The sequence below is a fragment of the Pinus tabuliformis genome, chromosome 2_2 (assembly GCF_031772625.1).
Source record: "Pinus tabuliformis cultivar Carrire ecotype Pingquan chromosome 2_2, CPIR1, whole genome shotgun sequence".
NCBI classification, from domain to species: domain Eukaryota; kingdom Viridiplantae; phylum Streptophyta; class Pinopsida; order Pinales; family Pinaceae; genus Pinus; species Pinus tabuliformis.
The window spans coordinates 902,919,280-902,935,286 of NC_142300.1; the positions used below are offsets into that span (position 1 = coordinate 902,919,280).

Genomic DNA, 16,007 nt, shown 5'->3' on the forward strand with positions numbered 1-16,007 from the left:
CAAGATCGCAATTATAATTATTTTGGAGGTGCCAAGAAGTGTTAAACAGTTGCGCGCAACACTGGGTCATATTGGTTACTACCGAAAGTTCATCAAGAGTTATGCCCAGATTACCACATTGATGGAAAAACTGTTGAAGAAGGACACTACATTCTGTTGGAATGAGGAATGTGAACAGAGCCTGGATGTGTTAAAAGAAAATATGGTCACTGCATTGATCCTAGTCTTCTGAGATTGGAAGAAGGAATTTCATGTGCATGTGGATGTGTCATGTATTGTGCTGAGAGTAGTACTGACACAGGCTGGTGAAGGAGAATTGGGTCAGTTGATAGCATTTGCAAGCAGAAAGTTGTCTAAGGATGAAAAGAAATATTCGAAGACGGATTGCGAAGGGTTGGCTATGGTGTATGTGCTCCAGAAGTTTAGTCATTACATGCTAGGCAGACACTTTAAGATATATATAGACCATTTTGCATTAAAGTATCTGGTCAACAAGCCTGTGTTGGGGGGCGAAATATGCATATGGTTGTTGTTGTTTCAGGAATATGATTTCGAAGTCATTGTGAAGCCATGGCGATTGAATGCAGGGCCAGATCATCTGTCACGCATTGAAACAGGAGAGGAGCCTACCAATTTGGAGGAAGGGCTTCCTGAATCACAACTCTTTGTGGTGCGCATGGCTGACAATAATTTTGTAGACATCATCCACTTCGTGACTACGGGAACATATCCGGAAGGATACATGAGTAAACAGAAGAAGGAATTAGTTGTGCGTGCAATATACTTTTCGGCAATTGCAGGTCACTTATATAAAATGGGATCAGATGGGATACTGTGTCGTTATGTGCCTAATTTTGAACGAAGCAACATCCTAGCTGAAGCTCATGGAGGGGATGTAGGATGCCATTATGTAGGTAAAGCAACAAAGTAGAAGATTTTACGCGTTGGGATATGGTGACCAACCTTGTATAAGGATTCAAAAGCATATTGAGGGCGTGCGATGCATGTCAAAGAACCGACAGGCCATCACGGAGGGATGATCTGCCTCTGAATCCTCAAGTATCGTTGTAGCCATTCGAAAAGTGCGTGATTGATTTTGTAGGACTGATTCAACCTCTAGGAAAGAAGATGGGTGTACGGTATATCATCACCGTGACTGAGTATTTGACCAAATGGGTAGAAGCACAGCCTGTGAAAGATTATACATGGGCAACAACAATGAAGTTCTTATTTGAATATGTGCTGACCAGGTTCGGTTGCCCAAATATTTTGACGAGTGATCGCAGTACGCACTTCCTTAATGAAACGATCAATGCACTGACAGAAGAGTTCCAAGTTTATCATCAGAAAAGTACGCCATATCATCCTCAGGCCAATGGGACAGTGGAAGCGTTTAATAAGATATTGGAGAACGTGCTGACAAAGGTTTGCAATGCACAGAGGAATGATTGGGACTTGTGCATACCCGTCGTGTTATGGGCATATAGGACTACCTGTAAGAAGCTGACTGGACAGACGCCTTTCAGGCTGGTCTATGGTGTAGAAGCTGTGATGTCGATGAAATATATTGTGCCTAGTCTACGCATAGTGGTGTTCACAGGAATGGCAGACCGCAGAGCCTTAACAGAGCAGCTCACGCAACTGACAGAGCTGGAGAAAGATAGATTCTTGGTTCAATTCCATAAACAAGTTCAAAAGGAGCGAAAAGGCATAGCATGATCAGCACATCAAACTGCACACCTTCAAGGTAAATGATTTAGTTTTATTATATGACAACAAGTTTGACAGGAAAATTTCAAATGCATTGGTTGGGGTTGTATGTTATCAAGGATATTACTGATGGTGGAGAAGTTCATCTTGTGAAATTGAATGGAGATCCATTTCCTAGAAAGGTAAATGGTAGCCGATTGAAGCCATACACTGGGGATCTGGCCATATGACTATATGATGGTAGCACAGTCTTAGTGCTTCAGGCAGATGCAAGGAGGCACAAGACTATAAAATACACTGCCTGAGTTGTAGAGATGCACGACGAAGGGTCTGTGTGGAATGGGAGGATTTCACAGTACCAATAGAAGTGCGAAGGGAACTATGCTACAGGACGAGAGACCGCGCAGCATAGCCAAAAAGTGACCATTACTGTCACTGTTCATGTTTTGACTGCCAGAAGATGGTTAAGAGGAGCGCACAGACATAATTTAAGGCATTTAAGGCTGAAATCAAATTTGAAATATTTGGAAATCTGTCGCCAATCTTGCATTTATGAATGGATTTTGGGGGGAATGGTTGAATTTGAATTCGAATTTTCCTCTAAATTACAGATGGCCGTCCAGCGAGAAACACTTTGCATTTTGAGAATTTATGAGTCTTGTTGACTATTGCATGAGCTCTTTGAGAATTTTCTTGCAAGCCCTGTGTCTGAGCCTGATCAAAACCTCATTAACAATGTCATGTCTACACCAGCTAAGACTGCTAGTATTGGGGATGTTGTCGCCTCTGAGGGAGTTGCCCTTGAAGTCGTGAGTATGGAGGTTCCTGTAGCAGTGCATAAGGTGCCAAGGTCACCACTGAGAGAGGTTCCCAAGCTGAAGAAGGATAAATAGAAGAAGACACTACTAGTGCACGAGTCACCAAGGAAACAGGTAGCTACAAAGGCACAGCAAAAAGAAAATCCAATCGCAAAGGAGAAAGGAAAAGTGGTAGACTTGGATGTCAAGGAGGGCGCTGAAGACATAGATATTGAGGGGGTAGACTCTATTTCGAAGCTGCCGGAGTACATACCTCCATGCTAAGGCAAGGTGAAGCTCCTGAAGGACCCAGATGAGGGACAGTTCCTCCTAAAAACACCCCTGCTGCCAGAAAAGATCACTTTTGAAAGTTCGTGCTTGGCCCGCGTCCCACATATGAAACTTGAAGATTGGGATTTGGGAGACATTGAGCGGTTTTCCCACCTAGCTACAGATACCTTCATGAAGCGAGTATTCTACAAAGAGTGTTATGTCACCGTGTTGGAGTTGGTGGGATGGATTTGCATGGTAAATAAGGCAAGGTTGTTGAACTTCTTATGGGTGACTCACGACCACTGTGCCCCGATAAACTTGACAGTGATTGAGCAGTTGTTGTGCCTTGTGCATGAGGAATCCTTGTGGTTAACTGAGCCCATACCGATCACTGATATGATGATCCATAGGATGACATTGTTACCTCACTTTGGACTGAATCTTGCAAAGCCATTTGGCAGAATGACGGGCAAGCGTGACCTTGCCGAGAATATGAAGGACAAGTTGAAACTTGTCAACAAAGCGTGCAGGTATTCTATTTCCGGTATTACTGACCCTTGTGGTGAAGGTGGCCACCAAAATTTTGGTTGGAAAAGTGATGAGGAATTTCCGCCAGGATGAGGTGCCAACATCTGTGGTTTTGTTAGCGGCTTGGTGCGCGGAGGGCATACAGTTCAACTGGGCACGCTACCTATGTAGCGAGATCCTCACGAACTGTAGGGAGGAGTAGGACCAAAGTAAAACTTTCCATTACTCATGGCTATTACTGTCAATTGTGATAGTCGCATGGGACTTGCCGGAGGACAACCATTTTCCTCCAATTTAGACAAATTTAGCAGAAGCAACGAAGTTTTCTTCGCTATGGTCCGCAAAGGACACTGTGCCGGTTCAAGAAACTAAATTTTTTTAGGTATTGATGAAGATGAGCATTCATATGGCTATCAACTGAAAGCCACGGTTGTCACCAATCGTCTTTGAGCAGCGGTCTAGGTACATGGAGTTCAAGGCGGATTTCGACCATGTTTACATATGGGTGCTAAAGGATCTGGATCAAAAGTGGTATGATTTTCCCTACTTGGCTATCGATGATGCCATTGTCAAAGTCCTTAAGCGATGGCCTTCCTATTGGCACACACCCTCAGATTTGGCCACCGTGACTAGTAATTTTTTAGAGAAGAAGAAATAGGAAGCGGCTCAATTGAAGGTGCAACAGTTGGCAGAAAAGAGGAAGAAGGACACTAAGGAGAAGTCCTGCGTAGAAGTAGAGCGCGCCACAAAGGAACAAGCAGAGTAGGAAGAGCGCGATTCTGACAGAAGTCAGAAATATCATTCACCCCACACAAAGGATGACAAACAGTCAAAATAGGGTGGTGGAGGTCTGGAGAGAACTCCTTTTCACGTAAAGCTACATAGGGAAAAGGAAAAGGAGGGACAACGAAAGAATTGAAAAGCCTCCAAGTCATCGCTAGATGCAATCACCTTGACAGAGGGTGACTTGGACAATATTGGAGATAAGGTGAGGGACATGATAGCAGAATTGCTGCAACAATTTGAGCAGCAGTAGAAGCAAGCACTGGTCGCCATACAGATGGGTCTGTGTTAGCTGTATATCCAAACAACTAGACTGCAGATAGGTGTAGGGTAGAGCGACGTGACATCAACTAGTTTGGCGTCGAGGACCACTAAAGTAGAAGAGTTGGTTCAATCCTTGGATCTTCAGGCAGCCGTGCTGTATGATGGAGCTTTGAGCGCTGATGCGGAAGCTAACAAGGCTACTTTCAATGCTTTGAGGAATGTTGGCCTCAACTTTGCCGCACTCCCGAGTGAATTCCTTTACACACTGCAAGAAGATGTGATTGCAGATATCAAGGCCTGAGAGCAGCGCGTGCTGAGCATGATCAACGAGAAGTGATAGAAGCATGGAAGAAGGTTCATGAGAAGAATGATTGAACCACAGCTGTGGTAGCTGAAGCATGCAGAACCGTTCCAGAACAACACATCCTAGAAGAAGCGCTGGTGGAGGCCAAGATTAGGAAGTTGGCTACAAATGTGCATGATGCAAGGACAGAGATGGCCAAGGTTCAATTTAAACTAAACCTTAAAATCACAGAGATTGAGTTGAAGTCACAACCTTCAACTCCACCAGAGGTCAGAGAACGACACGAGGAAACTATAAAAGATGTAGTCGCAACAGTAGATGTCACGGTGGAATATTGCATCGCACTCTTTGAGCACTCTATGGAGGTCGTTACAACTCTGTAGGAGGACCCTAACCTGCAAAGGTTGAACACAGAGGTGCAAGAATTTCAGCAATAGTATGATGAAGAAAGAGCGATGGCACACACCGTCACTATATCAGAGCGATTGGCTAAGTTGCATGAAGAAAAATAGTTGCTCGAGGAGGTGGAGGCAGTGCAACGGAAAGAGGCAGTCCTCAAGGCTAGCTTGGGGCCTTGGCTAGATGAGGCCTATGTTATCTCTACCGCCATTGAGGATAATTTGGCACACCTACAAAGGACATAGTAGAAGGTAAAGGAAGATAGTGCTGGACCAACAACTAAGCAACTAGTGGAGCAGATCAAGGAGGAAGCCACGCAGAGCACAACTAAAGTAGCAGTGGCATAGGTTGATTTGGGAGGTCTCTGTAGTAAGATCTCCACCCCAAAAGAGTTATTCAGGGGTGAGTCACGATATTTGTGCTGGGGGCTTGTTGGGACATGGTCCCCTACAGTCAATTCGGGAAAAAGCCCAGGGCAGAAAGCCCAATTTTTTTGTTATGTAAAGTGTAAAGTCTCTGCAAGTTGTGGTCACGAAGCACGTACATAGTAAGTTTCATAAAGGGATTTTTCCTTCTTTTATGTAAGTTGTGTTGGATTGTATAGACCTACCCATGGTCCGTGAACCAAGGGATTATATAAAGAGGAGAGTCTTAGAGAGTCTAAGGAAGTTCATAGCTGATGATTGATGTAATGGGTCATTAAGAAGTGAAGAGAGAAGAGTCTTAGAGTAGAAGAGAGGCTCCGTAGCCATGTGCACAAAGGCCTAGAGTAGTGTCCGTAGCTGAGTGCGTGGACCCCTGTAGCTGAGTGCGCAGGGTAGTCTCGAGTTTGTAAGAAAAACTGAAGTATCAAGAAAGAGATTATTATGGAAATATCTATGTTTTTTCCATTTACTTCTGTTATGAATGAATGCATTTGTGCTATGATGAATATTGGGTTTATGATTTAATATCATATTGATGCGCGATTCTACATAGTTTACATTGTTATATGAACACAAGTAATAATATTTGTTTATGTGAAGAATATCTTAATGCATGTTAAAGATATTAGACACTTAAGCTGATCTGAATAATAATAGAATTAGGAGTAATCATAGAGGCGCGTAAGTGGTTGATTCACCTATCTAAGGTCTGCACAAGACAGTCGTAGACCTTCAGGAAGGTTTAGAGGATGGTAAGAGGGAGTTATATCGATAAGCCTTAAAGGCTTATCAACATGCATGAAGGTAGGTTAAGGGCATAAAACGACATCACAATCATCTTTGGGTGTAGAAACTTGGTTCCAACATCCGCCCATACTGCTTCAGGTGAGACTTCAGTCCGTGTTCCACGGATTGATGCCAAAAAGGCCAGTAGTGTAGGGATTTGTTTGGAAAACTTAACTATGAACCTGGGTCAGGACCCACTAAGCCAACAATTTCTCATAAAAATCTTGTCTAACAAACTTTCCTTAATAAAATCCCGAGATTTTGGCATTTTTTATTACTATATTCGTGAAAGTAGATGAAATGAGTTTGTTTTTCATGCACATCAGCAGAGCATATAAATATATGAAATAGGTTCAATAACTGTTCAGCATGGTAAAATCCTAATTAATCCCTTGTTATATTGACCTGGGTGCACTTCCTATTGAGCATGTAGCATAGATAAATGGTTTTGCATCAACAATTATAGCTTTTGGTTTTTCCATTAAACACTTTTGCCTATGTATAATGATTGCAATTGATTCTTCAAGAACTAGGGTAAATAATATATACCTGACAACAGTACATTAAATGTTGTATAGGTGAGGATATATGCTCCCTATTTAACATATTCTTCCTTTATTATGAAGTTCACGACTCTTGGAACTTCATTCGATTTTGGAAATAAATGATCCACTTCTCTCTTTTCGTATATATGAGATTACTGGTAATTTCTCCATAGGTTATAAAATGGATTCGAGAGATTTGTATGAGATTGTTGGCAATTTATTTACAATTTATGAAATGGATTATTTGCAAGAGACTCAAGGAATGCTGCAAAGTCATAAAGAACACATATGTTGCAATAGGGCTTTTGTTCCCAATCTTGATGCAACAAAAACTGAAACTGGTAGTCAAATTATAGCTCAAGTAGTAGAAATTAAAGTTGCAATAGGGGTTCCATTCCCAATGTTGATGCAACAAAAACTGAAGCTGACAATCAAATTATAGCTCAAGTAGCAAAAATTAAAGAATATGTGCTGGCAGTACAACAACAATTGGATGAGGCACGAGACGAATGGAGGCAGCTCTAGAATTCTGCACTTAATCTTCGTAGAGTTGATCAGTCAATGGCCTCAGATTCAAGAACCTAAGCAAATTTGTCCATAGGAGAGTTAAATGAGAAATAAGAGTAGGAATATTTACATCAGTTCAATGAATAAATAAAATCTATGAGTTAGGAAGATGAACTAGTTAGTATAGTTTTGGAGGATGTTGCTAGTCCTTATACACAATGCTAATTTAAAGGTATCTATCAAGATATTGTACACAATAATGTATATTTACTTTCATGTTTTACTAGAAGTATACTATGATATAATATCCACTTTAGCATTTAGCTACAACATCTTCTAACATAGTTACTCATTTATATATATATATATATATATGAATATGATATCGATGGAAAATTTGGTCTCTGGATATAATATATGAATTGAAATGGAATTATATCTCAATATACAGAGGCTTCTGAAATTTGTAATTACAAATGTTACTTTGTCTTCTAATTTGAATTTGTCATAGATTTTAGCTTTTGATAATGCATACTTCAATCTATCTATTGGACAACAAACAAAATTTTTCTTTCAAATATTTCCTAAAATTTACAGGTCAAATTGTCTCAGTGTTAAATCTCATGTATTGCTATAAACTTGGAAATGGTTCCATGATAAGTACCTCAAAAACGTCCATATATAAAATGATTAACCTGAAAAAGATTGTGAAGTTTTCTCTTCCAACTGATAAAACTTTCAGTGTACCCAATTACTCGAGTTCAAAATATCTAAGGTTTATACCTCCAACTTAATTTGAGATTTACATCGGATAAGTTACGTTCAATCTTGCTAAATGATCACAATATACATCCATGGATTTCCCTCATAATCCCAATTGCAAGGCTATAAACATCGATCTTGGAACCACTGACAGCTGTGTGGGTGTTTGGTATGGTTATCATTACATAGTGGATATCATTCCCAATGATCAGGGAAATTGGATTACTCCTTCCATGGTTGCCTTCACAGAAAATGAACGCCTCATCAGAGACCCTACCAAGAATCAAGTCGCTTTCAACCCTGCAAACACTATTTTTTATGCTAAGAGGTTGATTGGCAGGCATTTCTCCAATTCCTCTGTCCAAGCTAATAAGAGCCTTTGGCCCTTTTCTATTGTTTGTGAATCCAATCATAAGCTCTTGATCCAAGTAACTTTTAAGGGAGAAGAGAAAACCTTTGTGGCTGAGGAAATATCTTCAATGGTATTGCTTAATATGAAATAAATCACCCAAGCATACTTGGGTTGTCAAGTGAATAAAGCTATCATTATCGTTCCCGCTTATTATAACAATTCATAGAGGCAAGCCTCTAAGTACCAAAAGCAAATAATGAGGGAAATGGATATTCTCCGAAGGGTGAATTCTCCACAAATTGTGCATTGTTATGGCATATTAGATCGAGGAGGAGAGATATCTTTTTCATTGGAGTACATGGACGGTGGTACCTTTGTGCATGTTCTTCAAGCCCACAAGAAAATATGAGAAAAATATTTGGTTGATTTTTCCAGGCAGGTTCTCAAGGGCTTGCATTACCTGCACCAGAAAAAAAATTTCCACTGTGATATAAAACCCTCCAATTTGTTGATCAACAAGAGAAGAGAAGTCAAGATTTCTGATTTCAGTGTCAACACTGTGTTGGCTGACACTTTAGCCCAGTGAAATTCCTTCGTGGGAACTTGTGTTTATATGAGTCCTGAAAGGTTCGATCTTGATGGGTACAGTGGAAAGTATGACGAATGATTTGCAGATATATGGAGTTTGGGGTTATCTTTCCTGGAATGTGCACTTGGAAGGTTCCCTTGTTTGTCTCTAGGGTAAACACCTGATTGGCCTACATTAATGGTGGCCATCTGTTTGGGTGACCCTCCATCAATGCCACCTAATGCATCGTCATAGTTTTAGTGTTTTATGAGATGTTTCCTTAAAAAGGATGTATTACTTCTCCATACTGCACATCAGCTGCTTTCACATCCCTTGTTGAAGAAGTATCAACAACAATCTTATGACCTCTCTCCCTCATGCAGTCTTTACACCTATAGAATTTTTAATTCCTTTCTGTATTTTGAATATTGTACTTTAGGGCATTCATTGACTTGTAATGAATGTACACTCTCTTGGTCTCTGGAACTCTATTTTGTAAATCATTTTGCAATGCAACCGCAGTCTTCTTTAGAGTACTTTGTCATCATGTTCGTTTTGTTTTTCCAGTGGTAAATTCAAATGTATTCCTTGGAAATCCTGTCATTTTCCCTTTCAAGTACTCCAATTATGCCTCTGAAAACAAAACGTTACTATGTAATTTCTGGCAAGATTTATGTTGCTGGAGGCTCTATGAGGAGAGATGCTTGTAGGGAAGCCATTGTTCATGCAGAGGAATATGTTCCTTACCTTAATTTATGGAGACTCATTGCAATTATGCCTAGAAAGAGATATGGTTGCTTGGGTGCTGTCGTGGATGGGATTATTTATGTAATCAGAGGGTTTAAATTTGGTAAGAAGAATGGTTTCTCATTACATCCTTATGCTTATGTGGGATCTATCGATTCCTATGACCCCAAGACTAATACTTGGCACAAGACCAAGGCCCTACCAATGGGGGGTTGTGTGATTGCTTTAGCAGTGATGGGATCATATATTTATATGTTGTCAAGTCATGCAGTTGAATTTTCTTTCTGGGGATATGATACCAGGAATGATTTATGGAGTCAGATTAAGCCTCCTCCTATTCCATCTCCTTTAAGGATGGATAATGTGCTAAAATTCTCTTTTGTTACAATGGGTACCTGTGTTTATGTTTTGCAAGTTGGAGGTTGCATTGATGATTTTCTTATGAGAAGCGGGAGGTGTGATAGAGGCCTGGAAGAAGGGTTGGTGTTGATCTATGTTACTAAGTTGCATGAATGGGCTAGAGGACCTGATTTTCCTCTTGTTAAGAATGGAGTTGTCTATGCTACGGTGGAGTGTTAGTTGATTCCATAAATCAGGGTTCATATTAACCATGGAACCTAATGCTTTCTCTTCAGTGCCAATTTGAATACACTAATTTCTTTTGTATTACCAGTCTGGAACTGTAACAAGATTCTCATACATAAGCTCTTTGAAGGATTCCCATTCTCTTCTCTAGGTTTCTTATGCATAATCTGAGTAATTTTCTCAATGAATTTGTAAGGAAATCTCTTCTGTGGCATTTCGATCTGATTTCACAAGGTTGGTTTTTTTTTCTTAGAACGAGTTCATAGGATAAGGACTTCCATCAAGCCTAAATGTTGTCACTGTATTTCCATGGAATTTTCATTGATAAGCCTCCATGGTCTTGGATTTGATACACTTTCCATCGTTGCTTCTTCCTCTGCATTGTATTTATGTTCTTACAATTGTAACTTTTTCCATTGACTTGGGTGCACGGCCTATTAAAAAAATAGCATAGATAAAGGGTTTTGCATTAGCAGTTACATCTTTTGGTTTTTTCATTAAACACTTTTGCCTGTGTATAATGATTTCAATTGATTCTTCAAGAACTGTGGTAAATAATATACGCGTCACAACAGTACATTAAATGTTGTATAGATGAGGATATATGCTCCCTATTTAACATATTCTTCCTTTATTATGAAGTTCACTGGATCTTGGAACTTCATTCGATTCTTGAAATAAACGATCCACTTCTCTCATTTTGTATATATGAGATTACCGGTAATTTCTCCATAGGTTATCAAATGGATTCGAGGTGTTTGCATGAGATTGTTGGAAATTTATTTACAGGTAATCAAATGGATTTGAGGTATTTGCAAGGTACTCAAAGAATTCTACAAAGTCATAAAGAACACATACGTTGCAATAGGACTCCTATTCCGTGTGGTTTTAACTAAGATTATAGTGACCAATGGCCTATATCTTGGCAATTTTTTTTTCTCTTTTCTTTTAAATTCCTACAAAATTACCTTATTTATTATATATAAGTCTGATTTTGGTATTATGTTTTCCCTTGAATATACCAAATAAGGATATTCATTGATTTACTAATACCAGTGGAAATTTGACAGTCGCCTACAGTTCCTTTATGAAATATTTTTGTAACTCATTATATTTTCGCATTCGACTATGTAATAGAGTTACTTGAATTTTGTGAAAAATGATGAGAAAAGCAAAAAAAATATGTCTCACCACGCTCGAAATAACAAGCCTCACCAGGCTCAGTTATATTTGTTTTAAGTCTCGGGGGTTTTCGCAGTGCATTATATTAGATATCATTTTTTGAGATTCAATTGTGTTAAGTAAGTCATTCATCGATGACCATTTCCATGAGAGGTAGTCATAACTGACTAATTTCTCATGACTTTTAAATAGTCCAGCATTATATTAGATATCATTTTTTGGAATTCAACTCCGTTGAGTAAGTCATTTATCTATGACAATTTACATGAGAAGTAGTCGTAACTGACTAATTTCTCATGATTTTTGAATAGTCCACTTAACACTAATTGCATCATGTAATGCTCACAGGGGTGAAGAAGTGGGATTGAAACAAGTGAAATAAATCACATAGCCTCAATCATCACTTCTTAGGCTTGCACCTAGTAACCAGGACTTCCTGAGAGGTCGCCCATCCTAGATCACCTTTGGCTCAAGCGCACTTAACTATGGATTTTTCCCCAAAATCAAGCCCACTTAGCTTGCTACCCCATTTGCAAAACCTTAGCAAGTATTGTTCCTCATGAACCATTCAAGTAGAGTTCCCTTCACTCTTTTTAATTAAGTAGTGGGGGTTTTCAGAGTGCATTATATTAGATATCATTTTTTGGGATTCAACTGCATTAAGTAAGTCATTCATCTATGACCATTTCCATGAGAGGTAGTTGTAACTGACTAATTTCTCATGCTTTTTGAATAGTCCACTTAACACTCATTGCATCGAGTGATGCTCATAGGGGTGAAGAAGTGGGATTGAAACTAGTGAAATAAATAGCATAGCATCAATCATCACTTCCGGGGCTTGCACTCGGTATCCAGGACTTCCCGAGAGGTCACCCATCCCAAATCACCTCTGGCTCAAGCGTGCTTAACTGTGGAGTTTTCCCCACAATCAAACCCACTTAGCTTGCTACCCCATTTGCAATACGTTAGCAAGTATTGTGCCTCATGAACCATTCAAGTAGAGTTCCCTTCACTCTTTTGAATTAAGTATTGGAGGTTTTCACAGTGCATTATATTAGATAATTCAACTGCGTTAAGTAATTCATTCATCTATGACCATTTCCATGAGAGGTAGTCGTAGCTGACTAATTTCTCATGATTTTTGAATAGTCCACTTAGCACTCATTGCATTGGGTGATGCTCATAGGGGTGAAGAAGTGAGATTGAAACTAGTGAAATAAATCACATAGCGTCAATCATCACTTTCGGGGCTTGCACCGGGAACCAGGACTTCCTGAGAGGTCACCCATCCCAGATCGCCTCTGGATCAAGCGCGCTTAACTGTGTAGTTTTCCCCACAATCAAGCCCACTTAGCTTGTGATGTAAGCAGAAACAATGGATTTATAAAACCCAACAGTCACCCTGCTTTAACACCCGTTTCTTCAATCTTATGCTTTTTCCTTTTGGGACCGAAATGCTCTTGAAAATTCCCAAGGAAGTCTTTTTCCCCTATTTAAACAAATATAAGCGTTATTACTGGGGATCGGGATCTAACCGATCGTACTGTCCAGATTCAATTGCAATATCGGCGATCGGCAGACGCAAGGTATGCACTATCGCAGCTTCCCCTTTTCTAGAGTTCCGATGCGATTATCGCTAATTGTTATTGGTGATCGGCTCTGATCCCACTTAACGTTTTACCACTCCCACTTCAGAACACCGATGAAATATGTCGGCGATCGACAGTCGCAAAGGTTCGAGGTTTAGACTTTAATGTAGGCCACTCCATTGTCACGATGCCAGAATGTGTCTGGACCTGATAATCCCCCAAAACTTCTGTGTATAATATTTCAGTTCTGCCTTATGAATCCGCTAAGTGTTTTTTCGTGATTTCTCTGTGTAAATGGAACTTCCACTTGCAGAACCAAAAAACGCCGAAACTTGCCTTTAACACAGTGTTTTCTACCATCAAGTATGGAAATGGAACTTAATACGATTCAATCCCGAATACTCATAACACACATGCAAAAAAATATAACCTCCATAGGTTTGATAAGGGAATCACACAGACAACAATATTTATTCACAAATTAACAAGATTACAGAGTCTCGGCCTTGGGCCTAATTACAACATTAAAGACCTCTGTTCACTTAGAAACCCGCACACAAATCTTGGTTCTCACTCTACTACCTCTTCAATCCTCTCTCTCCTTTGTTCATTACATTTGCCTCCTTTTTATACATCGATTATTACTCCAACCGTATCTAACAAAAAAATCTCTTCTTTTAATAAATATAACAACAAATCTCTAACTCCTAGCTCTATGCTAACAATCCTATCTTTGAATCTAAAATTAGAGAGCTTCTAACTTATTACAATAATTAAATACAACTAATTTATGGAGAGATCCAACCCTCTCAGTAAAACTAGCTTTTGACCATTCAGTCAATGAATTTTAACTTGTTTAGCCACAACATGTGAAAAAGATTTCAAACTGCTGGCTAAGTCCTGATGCTCCTGCATCGAACTCTCAGGGAAGAAAAGAATTGTCCTTCAGGCTTTCAGGACTTACTCCATACTTCTGCAACTCTGCTGTAGTCAACCAACTAGCATCCTCCACTGGTTGTCCTTTCCTTTTGACTAGATATTGGAAATAAGTCTTCCCTCTAGTTCTCTTGGATACTCTTTGCTCAAAAATAGCTTCAACCTCTTTCTTAATTTCCTTTGGCATTTGTTCTTCCCAATTCACAGTTTGAACTTCATCTCCTGTAGTTTCCTCCTGTAGCTCTGTCTCTGCCTCTTTGTATGGATACAAATATGCAACATTAAAAATGGGTGATATTCCAATTCCTTCAGGCAATTCAATTTCATATGCACTAGTTGAAAACTTTCTTACAATTCTACATGGTCCTATATTTTTCATTTTCAGTTTATTGTAAGTTTTAGCAGGAAATCTTTCGTTTCTTAGATACACCATCACTAAATCTCCCACTTGGAATTCTTTCTCTCTTCTTTTCAAATCTACCCTCTATTTGTATTTTTTGCTGCTTTCCTGTAATTTTCCTTTGAATTATTCCTGTAGTTTTTGCATCTGTTCTGCAAACTCTTCAGCTTTTCCACTCTTGGTCTCCTGCTTTCCCAAATTCCTAAGCTCATACACACCTCTTGGGTGCATTCCAAAAACAATCTGAAATGGAATCATTCTAGTACTCCGGTTTGGAGTATCATTACAAGCAAATTCAGCTTGAGCTAGTGCTAAATCCCACTATTTAGGATTTTGATATACTAAACATCTCAATATATTTCCCAAGCTCCTATTCACTACTTCGGTCTGTCCATCTGTTTGAGGATGATAGGTTGAACTAAAACTGAGTTTAGCTCCCAGTGTCTTCCAAAGAGTCCTCCAGAAATGCCCTACAAACTTGGTATCTCGGTCAGACACAATACTTACAGGTAACCCATGTAATATTACAATATTTGAAAAGAATAAATTAGGTATGTGTGTTGCATCACTAGTTTTCCTACAAGCAATGAAATGTTCCATATTGGAAAATCTATCTACTACAACATAAATGGAATCATTCTCTCTCTGGGTTTTTTGTAATCCCAAAACAAAATCCATGCTAACTGCATCCCACGGTCAGTCTGGTATTGGAAATGGTTGATACAATCTTGCATTCTGACTCCTTCCTTTTGCATGCTAACATATCCTACATTTCTCAACAAATCTCTTCACATCAGTCTGCATTTTTCGCCAATAATAAAAAGCATTCACCTAAGAAAAGGATTTATCTTGTCCAAAGTGACCAAATAATCCTCCACTATGTTTCTCCTTTATTATGTTTTCCCTCATGGAACATTTGGGAATACATAACTTGTTCCTTTTAAACAATAGGCCTCCTTGAATGAGATAATCTAACCACTGACTCCTGTTATGAACTACTAGATTTTGAACTATTGCATAGATATCTTTGAAATCTACATCATCTTTCTACATTTCAATCATTTCCTCAAATCCTACAACACCGACTTTGAATTCTTGCACAATAAAACTTACCCTACTCAATGCATCTGCTACTTTATTTGACTTACCACTCTTGTGTTTTATTACAAAAGTAAAACTTTGCAAAAATTCTACCCACTTGGCATGTTTTTTATTCAACTTCAGCTGGTTATTGATGAACTGTAAGGCATGATTGTCTGAATATAATATGAATTCCTTTGGCAGAAAATAATGTCTCCATTTCTTCAAGGCTTGTACAATAGCATAAAAATCTTTGTCATAGGAAGAATATTTCCTCTTTTCTTCATTCAGTTTCTCACTGAAATATGCTATCAGTCTTTGTTCTTGGCTCGGAACTACTCCAACTGCAACTCCACTAGCATCTGTTTCAACCTGAAATACCTTTTCAAGATTGGGAAAAGATAAAATTGGTTCCTCTGTGATCTTCTTCTTCAGAAATTAAAAATTCCTGTCTGCTGCTTCTATCCACTTAAACAGCTGATTGA

The 16,007-nt window shown here is 39.2% G+C and overlaps 1 pseudogene; it reads left to right on the forward strand.

Moving 5' to 3' along the window:
- Nucleotides 1-9,630: 9,630 nt before the first annotated feature.
- LOC149195930 (F-box/kelch-repeat protein At5g26960 pseudogene) lies at nucleotides 9,631-10,329 on the forward strand (annotated as a pseudogene).
- Nucleotides 10,330-16,007: the final 5,678 nt, after the last annotated feature.